Below are 8,315 nucleotides of genomic sequence, written 5' to 3' on the forward strand. Positions count from 1 at the left end.
GTGGCTGAGATATGGAGTAAGGACTTTCTAATGTGGTGACTCAGAGACATCACATTGAAAAGAGGACCCAGTCCAAATATCCCTTTAAAACATGATAATGAAATGACACTTTTAACACACTAAATGTTTGAATAATATAGAGAAACCATGTAACAGGATAGGGATGGAGAACACGTGTCATCTGCATCTGACAGAGCAAGATGTTTAGATGAAGTATGAAGGATTTAATGTCTGACCAATTTTCATCCTTAGCAGAATACAACTTCAAGCTATCAATCTCCTGGAACTGCTTCAAAACCAAGACCCAATATGTTTCTGGTACAAAAAAAGATTATCATTTTCTATACCAATTGTCCGGTTGAATTCTGTACTTTCACATTTAGTCTTATCCCAAGCTGTAAGCTAGTCACAAGACCCAATTGTTCCCAAAGTTATTATCTCTGTTTCAATGTCCACTCTACTGCCCAGTAGGCACATCTACTCCCCAATTAGTGAATTTCTCTTATATATACACACACATTTAGATAGAAAGATAAGGAAAAAAATCAGCTACTCACTGTTTCATCAGGCTGGTCTAACTGGGTTCTTCTTCGTGAACAAACATATATCTGAAAATAGGAAACAGTACTTCCTGTGACATATTGCATAAGGGGGGTAAGTTTCATCTTCTCTGAAAAAGCTTGGTTTCCAGGATGAGGTCAGAATTGGTGGATGAAGATTTTATGGGTGCCAGCTTGTTCTGCTCCAGCTGGAACTGGAGCAGTCAGTTTCTGAAGTACTCCATCTCTACAGGATGAAGACTGGCTGGTTCAATAAAATCCCATTCTCAGGTCAGTAAGTATTTCTACCTGCTCTGGAAACTTCTAATCTCAATTTACTCCCTTCCAGTTTGAATCCTTTGCACCTTGTCCTGTCACCCCATGCCCTTGTAAAAGGTTCCTGTCCTTTCTTGGAGAGACTCTCTTCAGACACTGGAAGGCTGCAATTAAATCACCCTGAAGTCCTCTCTTTTTCAGACTGAACAAACCAAATTTCCTCAGACTTTTCTCACAGGAAAAGTTCTCCATCCCTCTGGTTGTCTTGGTGGACTCCTCTGGACTCACTCCAACAGTTTGATACCCTTCCTGTGCTGGGGATCCCAGAGCTGGATGCAGGACTGCAGATCGGATCTCACCAGAGCAGAACAGAGCAGAGGGGCAAAATCCCTTCCCTTGCTCTGCTGGCCACGCTGCTTTGGATGCAGCCCAGGACACATTTGGCTTTCTGGGCAGCAAGTGCACATGGCTGGGTCATGTCCAGCCTCTCATCCACCAGCACTCCCAAGTCCTTTTCCTCAGGGCTGTTCTCAGTCTGTTCATCCCCCAGCCTCTGCTGATACCAGGGGTTGTCCTGACCCAGGTGCAGCACCTTGCACTTGGTCTTGTTAAACCCCACAGAGTTCCCATGGACCCACTTGTCAAGCTTATCCAGCTCCCCCAGATGGCATACCATCTTTCAGGTGTGTCAACATCCCTACTCAGCTTGGTGTCATCTGCAAATTTGCTGAGGGTCCTCTCAGTCCCTTTGTCATTAAAAAATATACTAAATAGCACTTGGTCCCAGTACAGACCTCGGGGCCACCAGCTTTCACTGATGTCCATCAGGACTCTGAGCCATTTACAACTTCCCTCCAGACAGGATGGTCCAACCACTTGATAATCTATCTAATAATTTACCCATTGAATCCATCTCTCTCCATCTTAGAGAGAAGGATGTTGTGGAGGCTGTTCAGAAGTCCAGATAAACAACATGCATAGCCCTTACCTTGTCCACTGCTGTAGTAACTCCATCACAGGAAGCCCCTGGGTTGGTCAGGCAGGACTTGCCCTTGGTGAAGCAGTGCTGGCTGTTCTGAATCACCTCTCTGCCCTCCACGTGCCCTAGCACAGCTCCCAGGAAGATCTGTTCCATGTGCTTCCCAGGCACAGAGGTGAGGCTGACAGGTCCATAGTTCCCAGGGTCATCCTTCCTACCCTTTCTAAAGTAGGTACAATGCCTCCCTTTTCCCAGTCACCTGGGACTTCACCTGATTGCCATGACTTTCAAGTATCATGGAGAGGGGCTTGGCAACTACTGTCAACCTTCCCTCAAGACTCTGGGCTGCATCTCACTGGGTCCCATGGATCATTATAAAACAGGACTAATGAATAATATGGCCACTTCTCTGCTCCCTATGGAGTCTTTTTCAATTTTATAGCAAGCAAGGCTACGTTTTTCAAATTTGCACTCCTTTGGCAGCAGCTCTTGACCACTCTCTAAGACTGCAGGGTGTTTTCCTACAGTATTCCTGAAAAGCTGTGAGACTGGCTTGGGCTACATTTATATTTGGATTTTTTCATTTACTAAAATTTTTTTCCAGTAAACCCAGGGATATATAACCAATCACACATGTTGCAGGGAGTATAAAAGAGACTCATAAAGCTGTTTCAGAAAGAGTGCCTAAGCAAGGCTGTAGGAAGAGGGATGTGATGGCTGGAATCACATAAGAGAAGGGGCTGTGTAGATTTTGCTGTAAGTACAGAACAGCAAACCACTGAAAACTTTCAAGCCTGAGCAGAAAGTGCCTTTCCTACAGTGACACAGTGGATAACAGGGAGACCCAAGACACATTTTCATTCTACACCATCTCCCTCTGAGTTGCTGTCTGAATTTGAAATTCTTTTTTACTGCTCAGGACACCTCTTCCTACTCAATGTAGGCTGCTATTTCAGGAGTCTTGTTTGCATGTTTCATCTTTTGTGAACTACTATGCCTGGTAAAGAAATGAATTTGCTTTCAGGATCAAAAGTCCTGCCTAAAGAAGTTATTTTCACTGCCTCATGATAAAAAAAAAGGGTGTCACTTGGAAAAGGGGCTTATCTCAGCTCTTAAGGGAATAACTCCTTTGGAATCCATCATCCAGGGTCTTCGTGTGGGTGTAATCTGAAAATAGCAGAGGTAATCCTTGACCTTTTATCTCCCTGTCTTGTGAAAGTGAGATTTCCTTCTGCCTGTCTCAGGGTCTATCTGGAGCTCACCAACCTGTTCTAGGAAAGATCACAGAAGTCTTCCTTGGAAAACCTATGTGCTATTTTTATAACCTGGGGAGTAAAGAGTTTTGAGTTTGCCATAATGAGTTTGAATGAGTCACTCCTGACTGACCAGTGTATTCTAACTTGAGAAGAAAAGCACCATTTTGCATATATTGTTTGGAAAGAATTTTAATTCTTTGTTCCTCCAATCTGGGTGCTTAGACTGAAGACAAGTGGACAGTGTTTTCAGGCTGCCCGAGCCCCGGTTGCTCCAACCTTTGAAAATCAGGGATGGTCTCTTTCCAAAATGGTGATGCAAATAATCTGAAGCTTTAAAAAGTTTGATTAAAATACAGGAGGAAAAATTAAGACATATTCAAAGGAAAGGAAACATTTCATATCAGGAACTTAATTTTAAGCATCTGTGACTACATTTTGAACTGTAGCTAAATTACTATCATCTTATAGAGGATAAAGCCTGTTATAAAGGACAGAGCCCCCTGAAATTGTATTTTTCAGCCATGTTGAGACTCTGAAGAATTCCAGGGGAAAGAAATTGTGTTCATTGGTCCAGAAAGCATGGACTGTGAGAAGTGATTGTGAATGGACTAGAGGATCTCTCTGACTTAATTTCCATGATTTTACTCATAGTATCTTTCCTCTATGGATTTAATGGGCTTTATAAACATTAACTAATTCAAATAACTGTCTAGGAGATGGAAGCAGAGGAAGCAGTGGGAGAAAAGTGTCCCAAAGTCAGAGACATTGCCAGGAGGAGATTGCCATTTAAAATTAAGTTCTTCATCTCCATAAAAAATTAGAATGAACAGTAAGAAAAGAGTACACAAACTTCAGCATGCTAATCCATTGAAGTTCTATAAATAGGGAAGTACTGCTTTACCAAAGGGAAGAATCAAAAAAGAATTAAGAACTTCTGTAACAAAACTGTCTTGCTTCTTCTGGAGCTTTCTACAAGCTGTGATAACAGTACCACTGAGAGAACTAAAGCAGGGGAATCAAACCATTATATGTTTCTATTACTCCATCAGTTGCTGAATGTAAGAGAAAACTAGCTTTATGTGACAATAATACAATGTTATGTGCATACTGAAGTCAGGCAGTGGGGATACACTTAAAGGCACTTAAATAATTTTCCTTCTTTCTTGAAGAAGTATCCTATGGAGGGAAAGGGATGCTGGAGACAGTTCACTAATGGCAAAATACCATCCAGATTACCTAAATAGAAATGACTGGTCTTCAGCTATGTGCCAGTAAGACTATAGCAAAGATAAGTGGTGGCCTTGCAGTTCATCTCATGTTCTAGGCTTTCTGTGGAAGGAGAAATGCTGACTTCAGTCCCTGTGTCAAAGCCTGTTCAAGAATTTCAGACAAAGCAGGACAGCAGGAGGGAAGGTGCATACCGAGGGAGTTGCTTTCCTGTTGCTCCAGTGTGCTTCAGCCTGCCCTTTGGTGATGAAATTGAATGAAGTAGATCTTTTGTGCTAAAAGAGGAATTCGATAAACATCTTAATGAGAGCTGCTCTGCGGACTTCTCTGGAGCACCCTCACACACAGCAACCCTCACACACATCAGACATTTTGCTGACCGTCTTGGAGTTTAGAGGGACAGGCATGTGACAGCTTTGGCTGAGCACAAAGAGGAGCAGAAAGCAGGCCTTTCCAAGGTCTGTTAGTAGGGAATTCTTTCCCAGCTCCTTCAAACTGAAAGGTGTAAGCTGCAGCAATCATCTCTCCCACCCTTAGCTGGTAGTTAGCTGGCTAATCTAAGGGCTCCCTCTCTGGTCAAGGGACAGAGGTAGGTATTTGCAGAGGGTGACAAACTGTTTTAAGTTACTTCACCTTAGGCTGGAATGAATCACCTTACAGAGGGAGCACTCTTTAATGATATAAACAGCCTTAGGCAAGAAGTTCAGGGTAGACAGCCAACCTGTACATTGATAAAATTGTTTCAGGTAACCTGAATGAAGTCTTCAGGGCTTTTGGTGATGAGAAACCAATTATTTTGGAAAAACATCAAGTCAAATATTTTTATTTTGCTGCTATTCAGGGCTTAGGTGATTTTTTTAGCAGACAGGCCTGATAATGCTGCCTACTTCCATTGCTGAAGAGGAATAGATCTAAGGTGCATCTAAAGACTAGTCCAGGTGGCGATGCACACAGAAGCTGGAACAGAATTGTTATGGCATTATGACAACTGTACTTTGCTCACACCCATGAAAACTGCATGTGCTACCTACCATGTCTCAGAAGTAAGGTTGCAAAGCCTGTCTTCCTCTTCCCCTACATCCTTATACTCATTCAGGTGTTCTAAAACTGTATTTTAGGAGGGGTAGGAAGATACACAAAAGTAAAACAGGTTCTATTGGTGGCTTATGCTAGTTGCCTCATTAGCTGCTCAGGTGTCACAGTGCTTCCTTACAGCTTTAGGGCACTTCACAGAACCTTGGAGGAGTAAGACTTGACAACAGAGATGTAAGTAAACTCGGAGTTCTATATATTCTTAAGATATTCTGTGTTTCTCACAGAAGAACAACACAAGGACCTTTCAGTGCAATCTGCCCTTCATGTTAACCTCTCCATACAAACATTGTGGTGCTCAGTACCCCACCACAATGCTTGGTTCAGTTTCCAGAAGGCACCCTCACAGCTGAGGGACTGGTTATTTGGGTTTCTCTTTATTGCATTTCACTACAGTGCAGGAGCAGGCTCTAATTAATGCACACTACCCAGGCCCTTCTTGGACTGTAGAATTCTGCTTTTCCCTCATGATCATGTCTCTAGTTCTGTTAGGCTAATCTCTGAGTTCTTCACAGATTATTACTGTATTTGTCTTCTTACCACATTTATGAGATGAAGCAATACAATTATGTCCATTTTGCAAGCATCCACTGATTTGTGGAACCTGGTTTGTAAAGTGTTTTTCTCCAAAGCAAAGTATTGTGCTGGGGCAGGGTTCTCATCTGTTGTAACTGCTGGTTCTTATCTTTGCATTGATTCTTGGAACATGAGGACCACAACAGCAGAGGATATCTATGAAAATCTTAGTGTAAGTAGAAAGAGAAGGTGCTTAATTTGTATGCTAGAATTAGTCACTTTAGGGTGGGTAGGATAAAATCAGCTCTAAGTGTCTAAGTCCCTTGACGAAACTTGTGCCTGTCCTGTGATAAGTTTGCAGATTCCAGTAGAATTTGTGGCACAGGACTTGGCATCTCTGAAATGCAAGTCTTCCCTGATTTTGCTTCTCAGGTATCTGCAGGACTGCTCAGTGAATCTGAACCCAAAAATACACAAATGGCTCCAATTAGTCTTCAGTCTTCTCAGAGACTGGCCTCACACTCCTGTGCACCTGAGAGACCCTACTGTGCTTCTGAGAAAACTCCCCATGGGGAGTCCAAAAGCTTAAAGCCAGCTTGGTAACCACACTACACCAATTTACACACATAATGAATCTGATCTTAGTCATCTTCTGACAAGTTTCATTTATGAGTGGAGACACCACTTCCTTTGTAACTTCTATAGAGAAAACAGAAGAATACATAGGGCTTCAGATCAGTCATCAAACTTTTTTTCACAGTCCACAGCAAACTAACCACACACAGAGTCTGTGGTACTACAGACTTCAAATTCTTCTCCATCCTCAGCAAAAGAGGATGACTGTGGTATTTTCTGTACTGTGGTAGATTAAACTTTATTGCATCCTCTCTATCTTTTTTTTTATTTTAACGCTGTACTAATTGCTGTCTGGTAATAGGAATGGAAGAGCTAGCTTACAGCTTTGTCACAAGGGAGATATTTCACACCTGCTCTGTCAGCAGATTATAGATAGGCTGTTTGTTCTGCTGTGCAAAACAGTCTCAGCAAGAGTGATAGGAAGCCAAGTCCATCTGTATTTGTAAAGCTTTCAGATTACTTTGCAGAAGTTGCTTTACATTTAGCTAGCTTGTCATTCTTCTTGGAAAGATTGTGTAAGTGTTAAGATGAAAGCAAGCCACAAGTAAGTGATAAAAATTACTTCAATGGAAAAGCTGTGTGAGCAAGAGAATTTAAAGGAAAACTGCCTTTTAAAAAAATTAAAGGATACTTCTGCCTCAATTGTACTAAAGTATGCTAAGATAAAGGCCTACATGAAGACTTACATGAATCCTAGGGTAAAAAAATTATTTTCATTGCCTAAAGTTGGTTTCGCCTGAAATCCCAAAACCTAGCTATCGCTGGCATGTTTGTTTGGGGTGTGTCACTATCCGCTATTAATACAGAGCGGGGGTCATGATGGTTCGTTTGATCTCAGAGGTGCAAACAGGCAAAATGCAGGGGACAAAATCAGTTTATTCAACAACAGCAATGCATTTTTATTAAATGCCAACAACTCAGTTGCGATAGAGGGGAGAGATATAGGAAACAAAGTATAGAGAGAAAAAGAAGGTGATGGGAAAATAGCTACCAATGAGATGAGATGGACGTCCTCATGGGCCAGCCAATAGATGGGTCTTCATCTGTGGCGAGATCTCAGGGGTCTTCTCCAGAGGGTTGCTCTTTTATAGTCCTTCTCCAAAGCAAGTGGCTTCTGGCCAAAAAGTGGGAAGATTTATAGACCATTGTGTGGTGCTGTGGGAGACAAGTGAGGTCATGCAGTACATGCAGTCTCCAGTTGGTCCAACACAACCTCCGGTTGGTGCCACAACAGCACAGTCCAGTGAACACAACACACCTGCACACAGTCACCTGACAAACATCCACCCTGGCCAGGCCAGGAAACCATTGTCCAGAGTCAGCCTGGGTGGGGTCCTTGAGGTCTCCTTGCGATGGTCGGGAGGCAAAAAAAATGAGGGAAAATTCGGACTGACCCTTACAGGGTGTTAACCTTGTATACTGGTGCTCCATTTTACAAGACTTCAATAAGTCACACTGTATATTCAATACTACTGGATATTGGAGAAGTTCACTGTCTATAACTGTTTTTCACACTGTCCAGGGACCATTTCTTGTCTCCTAGTTGTTCCTATGTTAAATGCATTAAACATTAAATGCTTGCACAGCGTTCACCACTGGCACTTCCAACTTCCCTCCCTCTACACATTTCACTGAAAAGTCTGTCAGGGAAGTCTAAGACCGTCCAACCTGTGTTTTTTAATGTGAAATCAAGGAGTCTCTCCTGAGGTATAACCTAACATTTTCTCTGCCTGAGAAAGAAGCTTAAAAAAATTAAAAGGCTCTGGACATGAGCCACAACCTGGAGAAGCTGTG

Source organism: Sturnus vulgaris, chromosome 1 (genome assembly GCF_052056855.1).
Source record: "Sturnus vulgaris isolate bStuVul1 chromosome 1, bStuVul1.hap1, whole genome shotgun sequence".
In the NCBI taxonomy this organism is placed as follows: domain Eukaryota; kingdom Metazoa; phylum Chordata; class Aves; order Passeriformes; family Sturnidae; genus Sturnus; species Sturnus vulgaris.